General features: G+C 48.6%; 1 long non-coding RNA gene across 2 annotated transcripts in view; it reads left to right on the forward strand.

The window, feature by feature from the left end:
• Window positions 1–75: 75 nt before the first annotated feature.
• The window catches only part of LOC114869626 (uncharacterized), a 27,610-nt gene continuing 1,255 nt past the window's right edge, over window positions 76–26,430 (forward strand). Inside the window, exons 1-4 of one of the 2 annotated variants that reach the window (XR_003788179.3) lie at window positions 76–599; window positions 13,687–13,782; window positions 14,769–14,884; window positions 15,165–15,282. This is a non-coding gene — a long non-coding RNA (uncharacterized LOC114869626). The remainder of the gene's footprint in view (window positions 600–13,686; window positions 13,783–14,768; window positions 14,885–15,164; window positions 15,283–26,430) is intronic. The other variant, XR_003788180.3, reaches the window with a different exon arrangement.

Genomic DNA, 26,430 nt, shown 5'->3' on the forward strand with positions numbered 1-26,430 from the left:
GGAGTGTTTGGCTGTGACTGCAGCTGTTCAGTCCCAGGAAGCTGTGGATCAGAGACGAGGGTGAAGGAGGACGGAACCTTGTGGAGCCTGAGCTGTCGTTGGGCTGAGGAGACCTCTGAGGTCTCATCTCAGATGCATTTGTCCAGTTGCCCCAGAAATTAATAAACCAGGTCATTTGATTCTTTTTGATTTCAGCTCTGATTGTGTGTGAAGGAGAACAAATTATAGCACAAACCTGTGGACCTGAATAATTGGAGCGTCTACACTTCATCCGGACAGCGACCGTTCTCACAAAGCAGCAGTGAAGGGTTCCACCGCGTCCTGCGGCTCCGGTCTGCGTCCTGTTCTGCTGGTTCCGCACTCCACCACCAGGTGTCCTCGGACCTTCTCTGAGGTCCTGATCACTTGATTCTGTCCCCACCTGCACACACCTGGCTGCTTTCACCTGTTGATGGGTTAATTGGACTCTGCTGGTCTGCCGATTCCTTTGAACCTGTTGTTTTTTTTTTTGGACCAGTTTTAATGATGTTTTGAAGTCGTGACTCCTCCTTGTGGACTTCGCCTCCCGTTCTTCCTGATTATTTCTCGTCTGCCTGTGAGTAAGTCTGCTTTGTTTTTATTCTCTCGGACGTCCAGGGGATTTGTGAGCGTTTGCATCCTGTCTGTTCAGGTTCCATGAGAAACGGTGACAATAGAAGTTGTATTTGCCAATTTGTGCCCTTCATATTTTAGTGCATGTAAAGGATCAGATTAAAGGCAACATCTACACTGACACCTGATTAGTGAATGATCTGTGCGTCAGAGCAAAGGTGCCTCCTCTGAAATGCACTTTACAGCTGCCTCTCGTTCACTGGCTCTGACTGAGAGGTTCTGTGTAGACGTGAACGGTTCCTCGAGGCCGCGGGTCGGACTCCCTCCACCGTCCGCTTCATTTAAATGACCTCTATAAAGCATCAACATCTGATCTTAATTAGATATTGAAGTCTGTTAATTAAAACATTATCTCTGGCGAAACACGGCCGGTAAGTCTGACGAGTCGATCGATGAGAGCGAGAGGATGCAGAGACGTGAGGGCAGGAAACCCGAATGCGCTGAATTAAACCCGTAAGAGGATTTGGGTTCCACGCCCTGCATGTTTATTTCCCCTCGGCACCACAGGAGCAAACGCCTGTCTTCTGTTCAGACAAACCACACAAGTCACAGCTTCAGCGTTTACTTCAGTACGACCGTCGCTCTACAGCTCTGAGAGCTCTTTTCAATGCGTTGACTTAATTCCAATTTTGTGTAATTTAAATTATGATTTATTTTTAAAGCTCATGAGGCGACTGATGAGAGTGTGTGTGTGTGTGTGTGTGTGTGTGTGTGTGTGTGTGTGTGTGTGTGTGTGTGTGTCTCATTTTTGTGTGTGCAGTGGAAAACAAACATGGACCGGATCTGTTTTCAAGTTTGCTGTTGAAATTACATTTGCACCAACTTCCTGCTGTGGAAAATGAACTGACTCACGCGTTCGTTAAGGTGATGCTTAGAATCGTTAGCTGCTCGTCTTCAGATTTGAGTAAATACATGAGACTTAACTGGTTAAGGTCACATATTTTGACTTTGGTACAGAGTTTACTCCCTAAATAACAACGTCCTCCTGAGCTTCGCACCAGAATCCCCTCATAAATGCACAAAGTGGCAACCGTTCTGCATTAATGGGGCTCCTGGTAAATAATGCAGCCCAATCGCTTCGTTTGGGCGCGAACGCAGCAGACGCCTAAAACACCGGCCACACGAGCAACCAATCAGCTCAAATGGAAGCGTGCCTTTAATCTGCTTGTGTTGTTTGAAGCAATCGATGTCAAACCCAGACAAATTCAACAGGTGAACTCACGAAGGAGCTCATTTAATCACATTCTCCTTTCATCTTCCTCTCTGAGCAACGACTCCAATCATTTCCTCTTTCTAGCGGCTCAGACGCGAACCTGCTGTCATCTGCTAAAGTGGTGGAATATTCCGATGTTCACCTGTTTGGGACTTGTCCTAATCCTGGTGCTGATCGTCTTTTTGATCATGAACTCAGCGAACGCTCTACCGTGACTGTGCGAAGGCGTGTTGTCCTGTCAGAGAAACCAAAGCGCTGATGGAATGAATGTGGAATCTGCTGCTTTACACTGACTGCAGGTGGCCGGTGCCTGCGTGACTCATCCTGATGAGCCGTCAGCCTTGAAATGAGGCAAACGGCGTCAGTGAAGGCGGCGCAGGTGCCGAACAAGCTGGCAATAATTGCAGCTTCTCTTTCTTTTGTATTGTTCACTTTTTAATATAGTCGTTTGCTGTTTGGTCTCTGCGTTTTTGGGCTCAGGACCACAAAACCTCCTTGTGTTCCTGCTCGTTCTCCAGCTCTTGGGCCTTTACGCCTCTTCTCATCGCCGCCTGCTGAAACAGCTGCATGTTGTTCCGTCCGTCCATACGGTGGGAAGCGAATAGGAAATCCCCCTGGAAGCGTTTATGGCTGAACGACAGCGCTCCGTGTCTCCAGGGGGGCGTTCAGGTGCTGCTCCTCCTCCTCCTCCCTGATGCGTTCAGGAGAATCACCAGCCGTCGCACTCAGCGATTTGTTTGGTCCGACTGCCTGTGATTGTGACTCAAACCTGTGGGAAGAACAGCTTTGTGCTGTTCATTTGTAGCTGTGCCATTGATCTCCATCTGATGTGAAATGAAATCTTGTGTTTGTTGCTTAATAAGGTTTAGGAGCTAAACAAAGGTATAATTAGATTTGTGAGTCTTCTCAAGAGGTACAAACACTATTTTGCAATTCAAAAGTGGTAAATTAGTTCAAAACCTTGTTCTGAAGCCTTTAAAAGTGTGTCTGACAGCGAGAAAAGACAAATGAAGCGAAAGGCAGCTCAGAGGAGACAAAAAGCTCAAGCAGTGCGGCCGTCAGCGCGTGGACGTAGTCTCCACTGTGCTGTCAGTGCGTGAACGCACATTAGTCTCTGCGTCTGCGCCTGCGTCTGCGCCTGCGTCTGCGCTGCTGACAGCGTCGGCGCCTGCGTCTGCGCCTGCGCCTGCGTCTGCGCTGCTGACAGTGTCGGCGTCTGCGTCTGCATCTGCGCCTGCGCTGCTGACAGCGTCGGCGCCTGCGTCTGCGTCTGCGCCTGCGCCTGCGCTGCTGACAGCGTCGTCGCCTGCGTCTGCGCCTGCATCTGCGCCTGCGCTGCTGACAGCGTCGGCGCCTGCGTCTGCATCTGCGCCTGCGCCTGCGCTGCTGACAGCGTCGGCGCCTGCGCCTGCGCCTGCGCTGCTGACAGCGTCGGCGCCTGCGCCTGCGCCTGCGCTGCTGACAGCGTCGGCCTCAGCAGCAGCAGAGAGTAAGTGATGATGCAGCTGCGGGCGATCGCCTCCTCCGTTCACCTGTTTACACGAGCCGTGCACTCTGGGCAAATTGCGTTTCCCCTTCAAATATTTGCCTTTATTAATGTTGTGCAGCCCTGTAATTAATCTCCTCAACAAAGGCACCATCTGCCTGACCCAAAAATGAAATTATGCTTTCCTGCGCTGTGATTAAGATGAATCTGGTGTATGAAGAGGGAGCAGAGGGAAAAACAACGCGCAAGCTCGTTGAGAGATGAGCCGGCGCCTCTCGCCCTCGTCTCTCGCCTCTCGCCCGTCCTTTCTCGCCCGTCCTCCCTCGTCTCCTCTCTCACCCATCCTCCCTCGCCTCTCGCTCTGTTCATGTGAAGACCGTGAGCTGGTTTCATGGTCAGGGACATTGTTGTTCCGTGCGCTAATAGTTCGTTAGTTGGTTAAATTCCGGGGTAATCCTGCCTTGCTCAGTCCTTCCTTCCTTTTCAGCACGCTGCCGTATCTCTTTCCCACTCGTTCCTTTCATTCCTTTCATTTCACTTTTCCTCTTCTTCTCCTCCCTTTCATCTTCCCCTTCTTCTGCTCACGCTCGTATTCAAACCTCTTTAAACAGCTGAGGGGCTTCTGTCGGGGCTCTCGTTAAGGCTGTTGATCTAATAAAGACCCTTCAGAGTAGTAGTAGAAACATCAAAGTCTGCAAATATAATAAAAGCCCCCAAAGGTACTGAACAGGGGCTTCCTATTTTATTTATGAACAGAATTCATACTTTACAGAGACACAGGCTTGGAATTTAAACCTACAGGTAGTGATGTAAACCAATTAGACCGTTTTTAGTTGAGCAGTTCGGGCTCAGCGTGGTTCTAATGATCTTCGTGCAAGCGAATGCATCTTGATGTTAATCATATGCAAAGAGCTTCTTTAATTAATCACGTTTAGTGGAGTGATACTATCCCTTTGCCTTGAGCTGTAGTCCACGCACACACGCACGCACACACACACACACACACACACACACACACACACACACCAGCTGTGAGCTCGTCATGCATCGGCCACGCCGAGGGGAAATTTCACGCGTTTACTGGAATTCCGACTCCTGCTGGAGACGTCCCACCAGCGGCTCCGAGCGCCTCATCAGATCTCTGAAGCCTTGTCAATAATTGAGCTCGCACACGAATCATTCATGAGGCAGTTTCTTAGGTGAAACGCAGCGACGGTCGCTGAGCGCTGCTTTGAGGCTCCTGACCTCTTTTTTGAAATCTCTCTGTTTGTTTAATTGGACTTTAGGTAACAAGCGATGGATAACCTGGACCTGAACCCGACTGGGGAAAAAAGAGGAACCGGTGGAAAGGTGTGTGTGTGTGGTGTGTGTGTGTGTGTGTGTGTGTGAGTGTGTGTGCGCTTTTGCATGCACACGTGCGTGTGTGTGTGTGTGCGTGCGTGCGTGTGCGCGTGTGCTAGTGTGCTAGTGTGCGTGTGTGTGTGTGCTAGTGTGTGCGTGTGCTAGTGTGCGTGTGCGTGTGCGTTCTACATACTGTACAGCCGACAGGAAGACGGCGTCTGCTCTGAGTGAAGCAGGTCTCACACTTGGATGCTTCCAGCTGTGATCGTAATAGGAACGGGCAGAAATCTGAGGCGGACGCTGCTAATGGTTCTCTCAAACTGGGAGGGATGGTGACCCTGGCACCTTGCTCTCCCCTGGCTCCTCGCTCTCTTATCCACTGTCACTTTACGCATTTCACCCTTTTCCTCTGTGTGTTAGCGTTGGTGTCCTTCATCAGTCTCAGGTCCATCCACTTCCTCTCTCCTCCTCCTCTTCTTCTGTGTTGTTGTCTGCTTCAGCTCCTTCATCCTCTCCTTTTTAACCTCGCTCTCCTTCGTCTACTCCAGTCCATCAGTGTTTCTTTCAACCAGTCTATCTGTGATGTTATTCTATCCGTCCTGTCTTTTTTCCCTTAATCTTTATTCAATCCACAGTTTCTTCTTTCAACTACTTACTACTTACCTCTAATTCTTCTTCTTAACAGAGACAGAGGGAGGAAGCTCCACATAAAACACAGAGAAGACGACTGACTCAGATTAAAACAATGACTAAATAGTTATTAATGCTAGGTGATGCTCCTGCTGGGCTGAGTGGATGCTGCTTTCTACTAATGGCGACCTTGCTCGTTTCCACTGTCTACTTGAATGTTTTCTGTAGTTTCCCATGTGTGAGGCTCCGCTGACAAATCAGCACGGCTGCTAAGCTAAATAAGCGGGAGTCACTCAGACGCTCCCTCTGTTCTGGCATTCACTGAATTTTGCATGTGCTGAGTTTGACTGGTGACTTGAACAAACACACAAACTGTACTTGAGGCCTGTATTTGCAGCCTGGAGCAAGAAAGGACAAAGAAACTAGAGAACAAATGATTTGTACTTTTTAATCAGCGTTGAATAAGTCATAATGTTGAACTAAAGCAGCTGTTCGCACCCGTCGCAGCTTCCACCTCTGTGCTGCTGTTTCCAAACATGCACTGGACTAGCGATGATTTTTGACTCTTTAAACTCTTCCTGATTCGACTTGTGCAGTTTTACCGTATCCAGCTTTTCTCTCCTTCACTGCTGCTGTGATTTCCGTTCATGAAGCAACGTCAGGCGTCCTCCATCTTAAAGCATCACATCCGCTGTCCGTCCTCAGGTCAGTCAGACGTGTAAAGGAGCATTCCCTGCTTCTAAATGCCAGCACATCGTCAAGTGACCAAAACCTTTAAGGGAACAAAGTGAATATGTGACTTGGCAGATTTGAGCAGATGGTGGTTTCCCTCTGATGAATTTAAATGATGCACCTGAATCGACGTTTTCTCAGGAATGCATAAAAATCGACTTGTTGTCCTAATCAATGCATTTTGAGAATCTGCCAAAGCAGAGCAGGACTCAATCTGCTGAGCGGACGCGTAAATGCCACCGGCTCCGGATGGAATTTAACTCCTTCTAACCACACGAAGGCTCAACTAATGCAGGATCCTGTGGCTCTGGTGACAGACAAATGACAGAACAGCACGAGAAGAAAGCATGTGGTTGAATGTGAGAGACTGATGTAACCTGTCCTGCATCGGCCCCGAACCTGCAGAGCTGAGGCTCGGTTTTCCTCCTGCTTGAGTAGGATGTGTGTTCTCTGTACAAACTGCTCCCAAATCCAGCAGACATGTGTTGTGCTCTTAGATGAAGACGCCAACGCTGGACACAGAAGCTGCAGCTTCAGAGAGCGGCAGATCTCCATATTTGCATGGAAATGCTGGGTAAATCCGTGTGTGAGCGGCTGCTTCTCTTCGCATAAACAAACCCGATGAACACATCAGGACATAATTGGGATGCAGTTGAGGGAGAGCATGTAGTATGTTATTGGTCTGAGAAAATTAAATGTGTATCAGACGGAGGCGGCGCGAGCGCAGCCTCAACAAGCAGCTCATTTCCTTTCCAAATGAGTCATTCCTGGATATTATTCGCAAACACTGTAATATTGACTTTTCCTCACCAGTTTAATTAAATAAGGAAGTTGTGCATGTGTAGATTTTTTGATGCGTGTGTGAATAGACTAACCGCCTTTCATCTCAAGCCGATGGTCAACAAAGCGAGAGGCTAATTTCATTTTCATATCCTCCTTTTTTATTGTCTTGTTTATGCAGCAGCGAGTCCAAGGCGTCAGGATGAATTATTACCCTTCTCTGTCCATATTGAACCCACCGCACATAAACATTTCATTAATTTCATCTTATAAATACACTTTTTCTTATCTTGGTCCCTGATGTTTCTGTTCTGCAGTTGTCCATTTGTCAGCTGCCTGGGTTTAATTTATTCATTATCTTCCATCCTCTCTGCGCGGAGGCTGCTGATTCTTCTGCCCTGACTACAGTAATGGGCACATTTTTTCTCTGGACAGTAGTTTGCTTTAAATTAATAAGGACTGTGATTCCTCTTCACTGTTTCACGTGCAGTGATGTATGAACTGAAAACAGGGCACAGTCAAAACAGAAAGACTGTGCAGAAAGAGCTTATTTCCTTCTCATTGTTTAGTTACAAATCAGGCCAAAGGTGAAGCTGGCGTTCATAATAAAAGCCGTTAACTAAAATCAAACCTATATTTATTCTTCTATTCTTGTTTAAACAGCAGTTTGTTGCCTTCACATCCTGCTTCTCACCTGTTCCCCTCTCAGACCCGTTCATCCAGACTTTTTCCACCGGCCTGCCTTCCTGCCAGTTTCCCACCTCCTGCCTGGTTCTGGCCTCTGTGTTCACCCGCCTCCTGCCAGGTCCGTTTCCAGCCGCTAACTTCACCCGTCCGTCCTTTCCTGCCTGCGCCTGCAAGGTGAACGCTCTGAACTGCTCCTCTGAGTCATGAAACGGGGCCCAGTGCTTCTGAGTCCTAACAGAAAATGAAGGCGGAGACCTTTTCTTAGATTCATAGTGTGTGTGTAGAACAGCTGCAACTCTTGATTAAAGCTAATTTGACAAACAGATTCACCAGATTTAAAAACAAACGCTTCCTCAGAAAACACAAAAACAAGCAAAAACATTACAGCAAACACCGTATGTGCGTCCAAAAAACCCTGTTGAGCAGCACTGGGCTCCTTTAAAAACGAAAAGGACTTCCAACTGAAGGTTCATGAATTTGATCGGGGAGCCTGGGCGGCAGTGAACCATGCCTCCGTCCGGCTGGACCCCGTCTGGCTGGACCCCTGGACCACGTCCCCAAGTAGAGGACGCGTCGGAGGTCTGGACCAGTCTCTGCTCGGACCCCTTAGAGCAAAGATCCTGTTCCCTGTCTGGTTTGTAGCAGACTTGTAGATCATTCAGCAAATACTTTAACATTTAAACCAAGAGGGACCTTTCCTGGAAAAGTTGAAAGCAGTCCTTCCTCCCCTCCTCCTCCCTCGTCTCCGTCCTCTGGGTGAAACTCCTTCTAAATTATCAAACGATGTCCTTTCTTTCACATGGCTGCTTCTGGATTACTTACCTGTCTCTCCCTCCAGGCCTATTAAGCAGCTCCGGAGTCATGGTCTGCCTGACTGGCTCTGCATTCATAATGGTCATTAACTCCGGCACCAAAAATGAATGGTGGAACAATCCAATTCAGAGAGAGATCTGAAAATGCCTTTTACCAAAGGGGCCTCATACTGATGGCAGCAATTTCACATCTCATTCACCAAAAGTGTTCTTATTGAATATGAGAGAAGGGAATTGCAGAGTGGGTTCCTTTACATTGCATGTGCCCACAGAAAAGCTGTGAAATCTTCCAGGACTGTGAAACCGCGCTCATGTATCACACATGGCTCTGGCTGGATCCATTGTCAGGGATAATATGCTTTTAAAAGCGTTCCCTTTCACTTGGCCTGGTTACAGCGTCGCCCATTCACTGCCAGTGCTTTAATTCCCTGCCAATGAGACGATCGCTATATTTCATTTTTCATGAAGACCTGCGGCTCCGTTCCGCCACTCGTTCCTCCAGCGAGCGTCCTCTTTTCTTTCTGCCATCGATAGCGGCGTCTAATCCTGTCGCAGCCGCCCTGATCCAATCTGCAGGGTCAATTTGAACGTCTCAGGCCTTTGCTCCCTTTTAATCGATCTCTTCTGACCAAACAAATGTGAACAATTATTTATCTGACTGTCACAAAAATATAATTGACACAATTTCTATCAGGCTTTGAATGGATCCAGACACTTTGCTGACACTTCATGTCAGATTTTAATCACATGACACCATGAGTGCTCAACAGGTAAAAGGCTATTGTGGCAGTTCAGCTCATTATGACATAACGCTAAAAGGTAAAGACATGTACCGCGAAGCACAGAATCCAACCTGAACCAGAGTCTTTAGGAGCTCTTTGGTTTGAGGTCTTTGGGAGCACAGTCGTTGCTGCCGTTTGCTCCTGTAGAACCTGAGAACCTTCTGTCGCACGCCTGCGGTGTGGTTTCTCTCCACTCAGAGCCTCCATCAGCATCAGGTTCACTTAGTGACCGGCAGCTGCTGACGAGCGCCCGTATGTTTAAAATTAGAACCTGCACTTCTGCCGATCCGTTCAAATGATTGAATGGAGAGGATTTAGAGCTGCATATTTACCTTTAATCAATTGTCCGTTTACTCTTAAAGCGTCTGCAGCAGAAGCTCTCTGCTGCTGCACCGACCGTCGTCCTCGCTCGTCCCTCGTCGTCGATCGACTGCTCCGGTCAGTGTTTCCTCTTCGTCGTGACGCGCTCCTGGTGCTGCAGGAAACCACGAACGCCCGCATCTCACTGACCTTTCTGCCCCGTCTTCCCCCATCAGGCAAAACGGGACCTCATTAATAGTTCATGGCTCCTCGCTGCACCCTGTTTGTACATCGATTCCGGCCTTTTGTTTCCAGGTAGCTGCTCTGACGCTCTGCACTCGTTTCTTGAACCTGAGGAGGAGCTTCCATCAGAGCCTCTCCTTCCTGCCCGTATTTTCCGTCCTATTCGTTTTGGGCTTTTCTTTACATTACTTGTCCTTTTGTTTGGTAGATAACAGGCTGACAGTTGATGCATTCAGGATGTGACTCAATCGGTTTTTAATGAGAACTAAATGAAAACTTGACCTTATGAAATCTATAGTTTTGACAGTTTCTCCGTCTGATCAGAACATTTTAATAACGGTCTCTCTCCTCACAGCCAAAACTCAGCTGAAGTGTTTTGATTTTGAGTGAAACTGACTTGAAAGGAGGAATAACAGCCTGCAGAGGGAGAGTATTATTGGTTTTCTCCTTCACAGCGGTGATGAAAGGACGAGGTGTTCAGATCCTGCAACGCTGAAATCATAGTTTCCTGACAAGCTGCTAATGTTTTCCTTAATTTTGTCTCAGTAATGGCAGAGACATTATTAGACTGTTTGAATGGCGATGAAAAGACGCTGCCTGCCAGAGAGGAGACTTACAGTAATGGACATAAACAGTCTCATCATTCTGACATCTCTTCATAAAGAGTCAAATTAAAGGTGCTGTGGTTCCACATGATCTGTTCTCCTGCTTCTCTGCCTCATGTGAGACATTTAGAACAGGCTCCCGAGAGTGGCCCTGAATGCACCGGTGCCAAATGATTCATATGCTCAGGAAGCGAAGCCCGTCTCCTGACGTGGACATGGATCGGATGTTGGGTCCGAACCCGGTTCAGGTGCTCCAGCGCCCTCTGCACCTCTTTCTTTACCCTTAATTTATCTCAAAGGGGATTTTGCTGACGGCGCATCCTTTTTCAGCCCTCGCCTGCTTTACATCCATTCTTTCCCACAGGGGACTTTAATTTGACCAAAGCCTTGTTGTGCTGGCGAAGGAGCAGTTTTTGGTGCCAAGAGAGAAGGGAAAGCAGATTGTCCTGGTTGTGTGTTCTTCATATTAGGTCACAAAAGATAATGTGAAACCGTACATCCTAATTATCGCTTCACACGACACGAACAAAAGAGAGTTTACAGATCTCTCACAAAATGGCGTCTGTTTACGCCCTGCAAAGAAAAGTGGGTCGCTGTCTAACATGAGTGAGGCAGAAACGCAGGCAATGTATGTTGTGATATGTGAACGCAGCAGCGTGATGACTGTCTTGCATCTCAGCAGGCGCCGAGATGAGAGGGGGCTGCGAGGAGCTGCGGAGCGGAGATGATACAGAAACAATGTGATCACAAATAATGAAGGCTGCAGCCACTGACTGCGCTGTAATAATGGAGAGGAGGACTATTTACTAATGTGATGAATGTGGGCAGACACAACATGCTCCGGAGCTGCTCAAGGACCCTTCACACGAACCCCAGCGCCACCGCCGCTATCGCCGATCAATAGACTCTGGGCTTTGTTCAATTTGACAAGCATCTACATGGGGACAAAAGCAATCACTTAGCACCAGCAGGTATATGATATTGACCGGGGGGAGATAAGGCTTAGCCTGTTCAATCATGCAGAGGAGACTGGTCCGGTGAAGTTCGGGACTGGAGCCAATCCAACGTCTCCACAGCCAATAATAAAGAGTGCTGAGGAGCAAACGGACAAACGTGTGCGTCCTGGTGAGGAAGAGGAAGGCGGATGAAGAGCGCGTGTGTGTTGCCGCGGGAGACGCTGGAGAGGAACGCAAGGAGGTGGATAATTGTTTTCATGTTGCCCGGCGTCGACAAAACCGTGGCTGCATTAATGTCACAACTGGTTTCCAATCGTTCATTATGTGAGAAATGCCACAAACGAATGCATTTAAACACACTACTGTCACAAACCAGCACTGGGGACTGTGTCACAGTCTATATGTGAGAGCATGGAAACAAAAGGGGCTTCAGTCTCCTGCTCCAGTGTTTCCTTCTATTGCTTTCACTACTAGACCCCGTGTCGATGTTGTTGAGACCTGGTGGAGCTTTTTTCTTGCTGGTAATTTATTTATTGTCCTGAGACTTTTTGGGTTTGTCGCAGGAGTGCGACTATAAGAGTCGTCCCCAGCAGGGGGCAGAGGTCACTGTTTGTTCTCTAGGCGAGAAGCAGAAGAAGAGTGAGACGCTCCATGGATGAGACAGCTCCGCAGTTTATTTCCCTTCTTCCGGATTCGATCCACACGCAACAACACTGTTCATGCTCATAATTAGCCGTTTTCTTTATTAGCCATCGTAGCTTGGCATTTCAGCGTTGGCTAATTAGCGCCTACATTTGCAGCTGCTACATAAAAAATGGAAAAGGTTAAATCCTGTAAAGTTTACTTTCACCAATCAGGAAGTTTTATAATTAACATCTGATCCTCACGCCCGAGAAATGAGTGCAGGTTAGTGCAAGTGAAATATTAACCCAAGCTTTGATTGTGATTCATGTCGTGGAGACATTTAACTAACAAACGCAAATGTCACGCTCGCGTCGACCCCGGAGGGAAACGCGGCGGCTCAATTTCCGCCTGGACCTGAGACTTGAACCGAATGTTTGTGCTCATAAATGCGGGGATTCAGACAATAACATCTCGATCCTCAAAGGTTTTCCCAGCGCCACACACACAAACACTTCTTCTAATTCCGCTGCGACCCCACACGCGTGTTGTTCAGTGCAGGGAACCGGTCTCACGCTCGTGCCCACCTCCACCCGCTTCCTCTTTCTGTCCGTCTCATTTGCGGCAGCGCTGTAATTTCCTGCTCGTCCTCTGCCTGCACGCGTCTCTCTTTCTCTTCCTCTCCGTTATCTGGCTGATTTCTGACAGCAGAACACGGCCCGCAGTCGGCCCTGCAGGGCCCAGTCGATACTGAGTTAATGAGTCACTTTGGAGGTGAACCGGGGTTTGGTGTGTGTGTGGTGAGCGCTCAGGCGGCTTTAACATCTATAGCTGCGCATGAGCTGAGATCCGGTGGAAGCAGCTCTATTTTAGTGGTTGGTTAATTGGTGACTGAGTAGTTTCTGTCTAATAGTTTTGCGGCCGGTTCAGGCTTCAACCGGATCAGCTCAGTCTGCAACCACCAAGAAGGTGAAAAGTGAAGCTCAAAGATTCCACAGTGCTTTGAATTTTGTTAATTGAAATTCATTACAGTTTAAGCACAAACATGAGTCTAAATTTGTATCTTCTCAGGCAGTTTCACACCAATTTGCAGCTGCAGAAAAAACATCTGGACTGATAAAACAGAGCCACTGCCCGTTTGAGGCGCTACCGCTCGCTGCCACTTGAGGCCACCACATAATGAAGCTGCAGAAGCGTTTGCAGGTGACTGCGTCTCTGCAACGGTGTTTTTAAACCTACCGACGTCCTCACAGGCCGTAAATGCGTCACAGCCACAGTCATTTTTCAAAGCATCCCATCTCTGCATTCGAACGCCTCATTTTCTGCTCCGTCGATCTCCTCCTTCCTTCACAGCCTTCTGAAAGCAGATGTGTAGAGCAGATGCGCTAAACAAAGCTGCTCGACCGCTTTGTCCAAAGGATCCGTTCGGGCCATTTGTTTAAATAGAACCGTGACACAGCTCAATGGATGCTTAGATAACGATCTTGGCTGTGGCCGAGCCGGATTCCTGTAGAATTAACTGGATGTGTGTAGATAAAACCAGGTGAGGCGCGCGGACTTCCACAGGTAATTCATCTCTTCCTGATGGCGGCAGATTGGATTTCCTCGGTGAGAACACCTTGGCTTATCAGAGCGACGTGAACTGAAGACAAACACGTCCCCACAGCTTTATGTCTCATTATAGGAAAAAGTCAAATCCCAAATGTCACAAAAACATTAAAAATACATACACAACAATAGGAAAACCCGCATGTACTGATAGGGAATGAAGTTCTGTTCAGTGACCATCAGTCACGGAGTCTCTAATCAATGATGAGCTTTCATTCCTAAACATCAGTGTGTTTTAGGTAGCTGGTGGAGACGCGTCCTCGTGTGCGGAGCTCTGGAACCTGGAGCAGCTGAGGTGGATGCGCTGCAGGACTGAAGCACAAACTCAGGGACACGTGAGTTCAAGTCAAGTCACGTTCACGTCTTTCCTCCAAAGAAACCCCAAAGTTCATGATGAATGTTTCACTTAACGTGTGGCTCTCTGCCTCTGGTCACCAGTTCCTCACGACGTCACATGATATAGACGGAAATGTTATGAAGTTATGTTTGATGAGCTTTTTCTTCCACCTGCTTTAAATGAGTGAAGACAAAGCAGAAGAAATGAACCCAAACTAATGTTGGCCAGAGTTTAGATTGTTGGTGATTCCTGTGATGAGTGACTTGTTCAGAACGCTGGTGCTCCGTCATGATGCAGATCACAGATCTAGTATTAATATTTTACCACTAGTCTGCGTAATTATTTTTGGCTGCTCTTCCACAGTACTGTCCAGATGTAGCTGGGCATCAGCAGCTGTAATTAAAACGCACATCTGTGGCATTAATCATGCCGTGGTACCTGATAGTCTGTGTGTAAATGAGCTGCCATCAAGTCTTGTCAAGATCTGGTCCAAATGACTCAAATTAGCCCGGACAGCCGCACCGGTCTCACATAATTACTGTTATAAATAACTCCTGTCTCCAGCTATTTTGCCTCATTTCCTGGGAATCTGCACAGTTAAGCAGTCAACAATCTGTCAGTCACGGCACGAACGTAACACAGATGTCATCACCGTGCACGGAGCTTCTGTTAGACAGCGATGAGTTGGTTCGATAAGATCTGGAACCTGAGGTGAATTTTTAGCTTGGGTTCATTTCAATAACAGTCTGTTTCTATTATGGTGTAAACGTGTGTTGCTTTTTGAAATCACAACTTCAGTGATGCCGGCTGTAAATCAGCCGCTGATCATCTTAATAGGAGTAATAGGTTTGTTCTTCATAGGTTTTGCCTTTTTAATCCATAATCTATTACTTTCGCTCACGCTTTGTTTCTCGTCTGCATTTTCTCGTGTGCTTCTGAACCTAATCTCTCCGATGGATCACACCTCCACATGTCTCCCTCCAGCCGGATCAGTGCAGCCTCACGGCCCGTCGCGCTGATAAGTGGGAGAACAGCAGGACTCCAGGAATTCCTCTCTGCATTAATGGCCTCACGCTCCCACGTTGGACGTTTCCTTTATGGTGAGACATATGGCCGGCGCTGACGCTTCATCACCATGTGGTCACAGATGATATCTCATCATTGACCCCTTTATAATTAGACCTGCCACTAGCACTGAAAATGAAGGGAATGCGTTAGCCACCAGCACTAAAGCTCAATAACTAATGCATTTGGTCAGATTTATATGCTAATGCAAACTTAGTAAAGTCATTAATGGTCCATCATTAACTTCATGACTTCTTATGTGCCATGAATGGAATGTGTAGATTATATCGCAGGCTAACTTCTGGTTAACCTCAGGTTTCTCTTTGGGAACGTTGATCCCGTCCTGGCGCTGAAACAGAACCAGACTGGTCACAGACGGACTCCACGCCGTCTGCATGATTCATGAAGTGTTTCATTCCAGACTAAGATTAAGGTGTGACCCAGTTTTTTTGCCAACTCTGTCCCTGATAGAGAAAGAAATGCAATCCACACATTCCACACATGAAAATTTAAAATCTTACCAACCAACAATGAGCGTGAGCCGGTGATGAAGACACACTTTACTGAATCTTATTCAGAAATGTGTGGCCTGAAGAAGTCAGAAGGAAAAATTCACAGTTTCCACCTTTATTTAAACATCCTGAAGTGTCCGAAACGATTCTTCTTTAGTTTCAGTGTGGACAAAGCGCAGGCCTCTGGCTGCTGACGGCAGCTTTAGAATAAAAGGTCAAGGTACAGCTGAGCAGCTGAAACATGAAATATTAAAAAGGTGTGAGGCTGTTTGTGAGAGTTACTGTTTGAGCATGAAATTGTGTGAAAGCTCAAAGCGAAAGCTTTCGTCTTTGCCGAAGGCTGTTGTTAAGTGAACTTCACCGACCTTTGACCTTCGCTGTAATAACGATGCTGCAGCGTAATGTTTCCATTTAGCTGTAAACATGCGTTTGTTGTTGATGTTGAAAGTGTGGCTTTGAGTTCAGGTGTGAGACCTCTGAGCTGATGCTGGTGATCCCAGAAGCTGAGTGTTGATGTGCGGTGGATGGAGCTGACGGGTGACGCAGACGGTGCTGATGCTGCCTGTGGTTAAACGTCGTTCTTTGCCGGTGACGGGCTCCACGCCGGCGCCGGCGTCTCCGTGCCGACGGGGGAGACGTTCCCGCCTGTGATGTTCCGTCGTCTCCCTGAGTCGCTGCTGTAGGACAACAGCAGAGGGAATTCTGGGAGCAAACATTTCTCTGTGTGCAGCAACCAACAGGAACAATAGGAAACAAGTCCACAGACACGTCTCTGTGTTATGAATTAAAGATGGTCGGCAAATCCTTGATGTGAAGGGAGAGACTGATGGGACGGATCAGCCTCAGTTACAACACATGAGTAAATGACTCCTTCTAGTTTTAGCTCTAATAATAATTATGCAGCAACAATCCTGTTTAGTCGTGTGTCACAACCTCACACACATTCATTCATTTGAAACCTAATTCTGTTAATGAAGTGGTTATGACGGTGGATCAGCCACAGCTCGCATCTCTGCACCGGCCTCAGGCTTCACTGAGCCTCAGTTATGAGCTGAAGAAACGGGAGGAGCGTGATCTCATCTTGAGGCAGAACTGATCTGAGGGAAGTGAGCTGGACTTTACTGGGGTCGGAGGAGCAGATGGCGTCCGGTGACGGCTCCAGGGAGGACAAGCAGGAAGCTGAAGCGTGACACCCACTCACCAGCATCCTCCACAGGCATGAAATCATCAGGACGGGACCCGGTGTCACAGCACAAACGGCCGAGGAGTCCTAACGATCAGACTGACCCCAGTTCAGCCAAACGCACTGAGCCACTGCTGAGAGTCTGCCTCTAAACCTGTCCTTGGCCTCACAGAGGGAGAGCGGCAGTCTCCCCGCCTTGTCCTCAACTTGTCCTCAACTTGTCCTTAACTTGTCCTCCAATCGCCCTCGTCCTGAGCTTGTCTTTGACACACCCTCGACTCGTCCTCCGCTCACCTTTGGGCCCCGACTCGTACTCAACTCGCCCTCGTCCTCGACTCGTCCTCCACTTGCCCTCAACCTGTTCTCCGCTTGTCCTTGTCCTCCGCTCACCTTTGGCCCCGACTCGTACTCAACTCGCCCTCGTCCTCCACTTGCCCGCAACCCGTTCTCCGCTTGTCCTTGTCCTCCACTCACCCTCAACTCATCCTCGACTCGTCCTCCGCTCGCCCTTGTTCTCGACACCTCCTCGCTCTCAACTCGCCCTCGTCCTCGACTCGTCCTCCACTCGCTCTCAACCCGTCCTCCGCTCATCCTCGTCCTCGGCCGCCCAGCGCGACGTCATGGACAAACTCTCCTCATCCGGTTTCACTGCTTTCCTCTCACTCTGCTTTCCGCGTGTTCTATTTTCTCGGCACGTCTTGTTTCCACCCACTCGCTCCTCCTCATATAAATCTATAATACAGTCCCACTGCTGCAGCTTGTTGTCTCAGCAGCCTGCTGCCATATTTTTCCATGTAATTGTAGTCACTCCCACGCGCACGCACTGTGCGCTCTCATGCTGATTAGTCCCGTGGCCTTGATTTTACAGAGACAATTATTGAGTTCTGCCTTTTATTACAGCTTCATGGCATCGTTTTCTCCTGTGCCTTCTCTCCAGCCTGAAGCTGGAGCCTGCATGACCCTGGTTCTCTGGCCTTCTGAACCCGTTTTGGTTTGGACTCTAGGACTTGGATGTGGATGTTGGTGCTGGTGTGGGCCAACGCGTCCCTTCCCTTGAGAGGAGCAGGCCGCATTAATGGCTCGCCTGCTGCAGACGCGTCCTCCGCTTCTTACGCTCTCTGTCAACGCTGGGAACGTTGACGTGAACGTTGACGTTAACGCTGGGAACGTTGAGGTGAACGTTGAGGTGAATGTTGAGGTGAACACTGACGTGAACGTTGACGTGAACGTTGTCCTCAACTTGTCCTCCAAGTTCACTTGACGTGAACGCTGGGAACGTTGAGGCGAACACTGGGAACGTTGACGTGAACGTTGATGTAAACGCTGGGAACATTGAGGTGAACGTTGACGTGAATACTGGGAACGTTGACATGAACGTTGACGTGAACGCTGGGAACGTTAAGGTGAACGTTGACGTGAGCGTTGACGTGAACGCTGGGAACGTTGACATGAACATTGACGTAAACGCTGGGAAAGTTGAGGTGAACATTGACGTGAACGTTGAGGTGAACGTTGTCCTCAACTTGTCCTCCAAGTTCACTTGACGTGAATGCTGGGAACGTTGAGGCGAACACTGGGAACGTTGACGTGAACGTTGACGTGAACGCTGGGAACGTTGAGGTGAACGTTGACGTGAACGCTGGGAACGTTGAAGTGAATGTTGACGTGAACGCTGGGAACGTTGACGTGAATGTTGACGTGAACGCTGGGAACGCTGAGGTGAACGTTGACGGGAGCGTTGACGTGAACACTGGGAACGTTGACATGAACATTGACGTAAACGCTGGGAAAGTTGAGGTGAACATTGACGTGAACGTTGACGTGAACGTTGTCCTCAACTTGTCCTCCAAGTTCAATTGACGTGAACGCTGGGAACGTTGAGGCGAACACTGGGAATGTTGATGTGAACGTTGACGTGAACGCTGGGAACGTTGAGGTGAACGTTGACGTGAACGCTGGGAACGTTGAGGTAAACGTTGACGTGAACGCTGGGAACGTTGACATGAACATTGACGTAAACGCTGGGAACGTTGAGGCGAACACTGGGAACGTTGATATGAACGTTGACGTGAACGCTGGGAATGTTGAGGTGAACGTGAACGCTGGGAACGTTGAGGTGAATGTTGACGTGAACGCTGGGAACGTTGACGTGAACGCTGGGAACGTTGACTTGAACATTGACGTGAACGCTGGGAACGTTGAGGTGAACTTTGAGGTGAACGTTGACGTGAACGCTGGGAACGTTGACGTGAACGCTGGGAACGTTGAGGTGAATGTTGACGTGAACGCTGGGAACGTTGACTTGAACATTGACGTGAACGCTGGGAACGTTGAGGTGAACTTTGAGGTGAACGTTGACGTGAACGCTGGGAACGTTGAGGTGAACGTTGACGTGAACGCTGGGAACGTTGACGTGAACGCTGGGAACGTTGACATGAACATTGACGTAAACGCTGGGAAAGTTGAGGTGTACGTTGGCGTGAACGTTGGGAACGTTGACGTGAACGCTGGGAACGTTGAGGTAAACGTTGACGTGAACGCTGGGAACGTTGACATGAACATTGACGTAAACGCTGGGAACGTTGAGGCGAACACTGGGAACGTTGATATGAACGTTGACGTGAACGCTGGGAATGTTGAGGTGAACGTGAACGCTGGGAACGTTGAGGTGAATGTTGACGTGAACGCTGGGAACGTTGACTTGAACATTGACGTGAACGCTGGGAACGTTGAGGTGAACTTTGAGGTGAACGTTGACGTGAACGCTGGGAACGTTGACGTGAACGCTGGGAACGTTGAGGCGAACACTGGGAATGTTGATGTGAACGTTGACGTGAACGCTGGGAACGTTGAGGTGAACGTTGACGTGAACGCTGGGAACGTTGAGGTGAATGTTGACGTGAACGCTGGGAACGTTGACTTGAACATTGACGTGAACGCTGGGAACGTTGAGGTGAACTTTGAGGTGAACGTTGACGTGAACGCTGGGAACGTTGAGGTGAACGTTGAGGTGAACGCTGGGAACGTTGACGTGAACGCTGGGAACGTTGACATGAACATTGACGTAAACGCTGGGAAAGTTGAGGTGTACGTTGGCGTGAACGTTGGGAACGTTGACGTGAACGCTGGGAACGTTGAGGTAAACGTTGACGTGAACGCTGGGAACGTTGACATGAACATTGACGTAAACGCTGGGAACGTTGAGGCGAACACTGGGAACGTTGATATGAACGTTGACGTGAACGCTGGGAATGTTGAGGTGAACGTGAACGCTGGGAACGTTGAGGTGAATGTTGACGTGAACGCTGGGAACGTTGACTTGAACATTGACGTGAACGCTGGGAACGTTGAGGTGAACTTTGAGGTGAACGTTGACGTGAACGCTGGGAACGTTGACGTGAACGCTGGGAACGTTGAGGCGAACACTGGGAATGTTGATGTGAACGTTGACGTGAACGCTGGGAACGTTGAGGTGAACGTTGACGTGAACGCTGGGAACGTTGAGGTGAATGTTGACGTGAACACTGGGAACGTTGACTTGAACATTGACGTGAACGCTGGGAACGTTGAGGTGAACTTTGAGGTGAACGTTGACGTGAACGCTGGGAACGTTGAGGTGAACTTTGAGGTGAACGTTGACGTGAACGCTGGGAACGTTGACGTGAACGCTGGGAACGTTGACATGAACATTGACGTAAACGCTGGGAAAGTTGAGGTGTACGTTGGCGTGAACGTTGGGAACGTTGACGTGAACGCTGGGAACGTTGAGGTAAACGTTGACGTGAACGCTGGGAACGTTGACATGAACATTGACGTAAACGCTGGGAACGTTGATATGAACGTTGACGTGAACGCTGGGAATGTTGAGGTGAACGTGAACGCTGGGAACGTTGAGGTGAATGTTGACGTGAACGCTGGGAACGTTGAGGTGAACTTTGAGGTGAACGTTGACGTGAACGCTGGGAACGTTGACGTGAACGATGGGAACGTTGACATGAACATTGACGTAAACGCTGGGAAAGTTGAGGTGAACGTTGACGTGAACGCTGGGAACGTTGAGGTGAACGTTGAGGTGTACGTTGGCGTGAACGTTGGGAACGTTGACGTGAACGCTGGGAACGTTGAGGTGAACGTTGAAGTGAACGCTGGGAACGTTGACATGAACATTGACGTAAACGCTGGGAAAGTTGAGGTGAACGTTGACGTGACGCTGGGAACGTTGACGCAAATGCTGGGAACGCCTGCCGCTCTGATTCACCACATCCAGCCTGTGAAGGGATTAGACGAGGGCCTGTGTGTGAGCACAGCAGGGAGCGTTACGGTGAGTTACAGCCACGCAACGTGTTGAGTTTGATGTCTCACGTTTAAACGCTTAGCAGAAAAATAACAGTGTTTATGTCATCAAGACACTTTTAAGAGAATAATTAATGGATAAATTAAAAACTGTTATCTATGACTTATTAAAGACTGCAGTGTATGTGGATGTTTTTATCTAAGCAGTCTAAGCAGCAGTGGTGTCTGTTTAGAGGAACCTTCCTTTTAGACTGAAGCTCATTATTCCAGACCTTCAAACCCAATTCCTGTTCCTCCTCTCTCATTCAATCATTAAACCGTGTTCTTCTTTGCTAATTACCTGTCCACCTTTTCTCGGTCCACACCTCTCATCATCATCATCCTGTCGTCTCTGCTCGCTGTCCTGCTCTTTGTCTCCGATTCCTCCTAAACTGCTTCCTATTATTTTTATAATTGTTCATTATTCTCCTCCTCCGCCGGATCAGCCTCCTCTGTTTTTCTGGTCTTTGTCATCTTCCCTCTTGTCTTTTCCATTTTCCCATTTCTTACTCAACCACCATCACAACACCTCAGCTGACACCGTCACTCATACGTTTGCAGATGGGAATAGAGTCGTTCATCTCTGCCTGTTATGTCTCATTGTGATTGGATTCTGGTTCTAGAGGCTGGAATACAGAGAGAAATTCACCAAAATACAGACATTCCTTCTTTCTACCTTCATCGGACTTGCTATAAAAAGTGTCCTTTTGGCTCCATACGTATGGAGATTTACAGCTTGTCTGAAACACATTGGCTTTAATATGACAGTTTAGTGTCAGTTCACGCTTTTTAAGAAGCCTGATGTTCTTCTTTTTGTGCTGAATGTGAGGATGAATCTAAAATGAAGCGAATGTGCCTCGGTGCAGCAAACGTCCCTTCACTGTGCGTAAGTCTCGAGGCTCTAATTAAAACTCATCAGCTGAGAATTAAATCTTTCAAGTTAGTGACACGTCCATTTTTCAGTTCATCCCAAGCTGTTTGTGTGGTTTGTGTGGTTCCACACCAACAATTACTGCCACCAGGTTTTATGTGGTCCCTTAGGTCTGAGCTGAGTCAGGCTGCAGGGAACAATCCTCTTGTTTGCTGCAGCTTCACCTCATGGCTGGAGCTGATAAGATGTGTATTTTTTATGATTTTGCTCATAAAATGTTGAAAATAACATCCCTGAGCCGCCCGGCGCCTCCGTGCTTCCTCATCAGCCTGCACCTCGTAGCTCTGGCCCAGCTCTCCTCTCCTGCCCTGCTATCTGCACACACCTCCTGTGTGGTAACGTGCACCAGCAGGTCTGTTACTTTTCATCGTCTGCTAATTGGATTTAGGCGCCGTTAATTGTGCTCGGTGTCGTATCCGCTCACAGCTGTGCAGACGGAGCCAAAGAGCAGCGATTACACTGTGTACACGGTCAACATGTGACTCAAATGAGTGGGGGGGGGGCAGCAGATAATATATAAAACATGTGCAGCAGCCCAGTGTTTTCCCTGTCGCCGTTCATGATGCAGACGTGGAGCTGGGACTTTGTCTGTGTCTTTATTTCCTCAGTCAGAGGTGCAGGTTGGCTGAGTTACAGCTCCAGAGGTGTGAAGCAGCCTGAGTCTCTACATCAGATCTGGCCTCAAACAGCGTCTTAGACACTCGATGGATCAGGATCTTTAGCTGCACTGAGTCATTTTGTGCATTATGTTTTTAAATTGCGATTAAACTGATGTTTTTCTGTCTCCACTGATTTGAAGCCTAAACCTTTACTTCACATGAGCAGCTGCATTTCTTCCTCATCCACCTTCCTCTTCGTGCATTTTTAATGCTCACATTATGACTGGGAGATTGCTTCTGTGGTGTTTGTGATTCGCTTCTTAGCCGTTTGGACGGTCATGAAACTGTTTTGACAGTTTAATTTGTGGTGTCATTTCTGAGACGAGGGCGCTGATTGCATAAGATGACACAAACAATTATGATCCTCTCCGCTTTCAGCTGGAGCAGCGAGGCCTCAGACAAGTTCAGCTTATGCTGCCAGTCAGCCAAATGATTGTTTATCCACTTATGCAGAGCCTGGTCAGCTCCGAACCGGGTGAAATGGGTCCGTGTCGTCTGGACGTCCAGACCCCCAAACTAAACGCTGACTTAATGCATCGCTTTAACGCGCTTTGCTTCTGCAACCTAAAAAGTTAGTGTTTTATAGCCTTTTATTTCTGTCCTGCCTGAAAAATACTAAGCACAAAGTGATAAATAATCACTTGACTCAGTAATTTCACATTTTCAACAATAATTGACTCACTTTTAATGTGTTTGAAATCAAGCAAAGAGCCACGAAAAGAAGCATTTCTGCTCCTAAAACATGAGTGCTAATTTGGGAGAGTGTGTTTTGAGTGTAGGAGGACTGACCAGCTGTTCGGTGGCTGCTGTTTGATGTGTGTTCAGAGCTTGTTGCAGCGTCAAGAGGCCACAGAGGTGCGGCGCCGCCTGGACCGTCCTCCGGGCGCTGGTGCAGCTCGTGGGCGACCTGGATGTGGAGGTGCTGTTGTGGTCCAGTGTCAGAGCTTTGAACGTGCGCAGCCTCCAGGAGCCGGAGAGCGAAACGCGGCGCAAAAAGCTGCAGCTTCAGCCACGAAGAGCCCGTGCTGTGGCTGAAAACTGGCCCGAGTGCAGCTGGGAACAATGGTGAGCTGCTTGAGGTGTGGTGTGTCTCCATGCACTGTCTATCACCTGATCGATGAACACTGTGACTCACACAATATGACTCAGCTCAGTGTAACTCAATGCAAAACTGCAAATTCAACTGTTTTTATTATTTACTCATAACTATTTAGACTGTGAGTTCTGTGGAGTCTGTTGTGTTCCTGCATCCACAGCCATTGAAGCAGCAATCTGATCCAAATTATTCAGTTCTTAAAGTTTAGAGCTTTACACAAGGAACAGTGCTTTCACTGAGCAGCAGCTGTTCCCAGTGTGAGGACGCCGAGCGCTGCAGTAACAGCCTTTATCTGTCGACCCGTTCTCCGCTTCTGCCCTCGTCTCCTTATTTACCTTCTTTATTAGACTCTTTAGGGGAAAACAAATAAAACGAATCACTGCGTTACAGCTCAATAATTACTCATTGGAAAGCGCTGCCTCCCGCTTTTACGGCCAAACACAGATAAAGTGAGGGAGTGGGATTTATTCTGCGTGGAACCAACAAGGGCAGACGCCCTTGACAGAGTGTCTCGGTTCTGTGGAGAAGTGGACGCGGTGTGGACCCGGGAACAGAACCTGCTGCTGGACGTCCGTTATTTAATCAGCTGTTACACAGGAAGCGATGAGCAGGTCCAGTGATGCAGTAGCTCCCTGTGCAGACACAAGGGCGTGCGAACAGTAGGTGGAATCTGGACCTCAGTCCTGGGAATACATGCATACATACATCCACACACAGACGGCGGCCGATGCTGTTACTCATCCTGATGTCTGCTCCCTCCCTTCATTACTCATTCCGCTCTCTGCTCGGCTGCGTTCGGCCCGCTGCCTCTTCCAGAACCGATGTCACAGCTCCCCTGGGCCCGTTTAAGGCTGGACTTTTTATGCAGCGTGGCCGATCGATGCTCCCTTTAGCTTATGTGGAAGAGCCAATGCCGGGCCCTGGACCGGGCCGAGGCGCTGAGCGTGGCTGGAACCGGCGCTGCATCCAGTGGTCGGCGTAATGTTGGAAAGGTGATGATGAGCACTTTACATAATCAAAGCTGCTGTTGTCTGTTTTTTTAAATTTGCAAAAAGATGGATTTGGGATCAAATATAAACCAATAGTTCTGGATGCTTCTAGGCTCTAAACAGCAGCTCATCCACCGGGTCAGAAACTCAGTAACTGGCTCCATGCACTTCCTGATTTCTTCCTACAAAAGTCATTTGTAAAAGGTACCGTTTGTGTATTTAGGACGTTAACGAAGGAATCAGCTGTTGTGTTGGTGCTGCAGCAGAACCCGACCAGGACGGTTCCGTACTCTTGGCCTTGTGTTAATGGTCACGTGAGACAAAGGTCCAGTCCAGCAGTTGCCGTCGCTTTGTGTGGAGTCATTGTGTGTTTTTGTCTTTGTTTGTTGCATGGATGCATCGTTTTCATTCATTTGCGGTGTCTCTTTGGGCATAAGTTACCATTGTTTTCATGCAGAGGTTCTGGTCCAGAAATCTCCTGACCTCCCTGTTCAGTGGCTCATCATTGCAGCGGCTGCTTTCAGAGAAGCTGCTGTTGTTTAAGACAGAGACGACGCGCTCCAGTGTTCCGTTCTTTGAGTCTGTGGTGAATCATTGTTGCAAGAACTCGAAAATGACTCCGTGGCTGTTTTCTGACTCTCCGCTTTCATAATCTTAAAGAAGAAGAAGAGAAATGAGCTCCGCTTCGCTTGGTAACTAAAGGGAGACACAGACTGTACATCCCACGCACTAATTATTCATCCTTAACTGACTTTATTGTTTGCCTTTGAGAGCTTTGCTGTGTCACTTACCTTCAAACCATCTCTGTTTGCATTGGATGCAGTAACAAACCTTAAGTCAAACCAACCCAGGACCACAATGCTTTGCTCCATCGCTCTGTGGCTCCTGCTGCTCCATTAGCCTCTTCTACACTGATGCTAAGCTACAATCAGCCCCAGCATCGAGGCTCCAGATCCCACTTCCAGCGCCGTCGCTCATGATAATAACAGAGTGTGTGTTGTTCCGTGTCTGCAGAAATCATGGAGAATGTCAGGCAGAAGCCTCCTGTCAGCGGCGGTGATTGAACCCAAGTGAGCGCGTCCGGTCCAACCGCGCTCACTGAGAGCAGCGCCCTCCTCTCGATCCTGGTGCTGTTCAGCAAACAAACACGGCTCCGCTGTAACGGCTCCACTTCCTGTCTGCCTCACTCTTCTCTTCTCTCACTAATTTTCTTCCATTGTTGCCTGGAAATTAAAATATGCAAAGCAGGCCTGCGGTGACGGCGCCACCGGCATGTGCCGCCATCGCACACGGTGAGAATATAATTCGTCACCGTGCTCTGGCTAATTAGCTTGATTTGATTGTTAATGCACTGCCAATTAGAGGTGGCAGGCGTCACCGCGGCTCCGCTTGACAGGCTGCATTTAGAGGTGAGTGAGCGGCGAGATGAGCTGCTAGCAGACTGTGTGTGTGTGTGTGTGTGTGTGTGTGTGTGTGTGTGTGTGTGTGTGTGTGTGTGTGTGTGTGTGTGTGTGCGCGTGTGTGTGTGTGTGTGTGTGTGTGTGTGTGTGTGTGTGCGTGTGTGCGTGTGTGTGTGCGTGCGTGCGTGCGTGCGTGCGTGCGTGCGTGCGTGCGTGCCTGCGTGTTCCTGTGCACGCGCGTGTGTTCGTGTGCATGCGTGCGTGCGTGCGTCGGATCGGAACCATCTCTGACAGGCTTTTCCTCCTGTATTGTAGCCGTGTGTCTCCTAATGTGCTTGTGGTTCATCCTGTGTGATGTGTGTTACTGTGTTTCTCTATGTATTACACACCATATTATCCAAGTGTGCAGCCGTTGCTGGAAGCACCTTGAGGGGAGGAATGACTAGATATAGAGATGTGTGTCATTCTGCTACGTGATG

Source organism: Betta splendens, chromosome 14, assembly GCF_900634795.4.
Source record: "Betta splendens chromosome 14, fBetSpl5.4, whole genome shotgun sequence".
Lineage (NCBI taxonomy): Eukaryota > Metazoa > Chordata > Actinopteri > Anabantiformes > Osphronemidae > Betta > Betta splendens.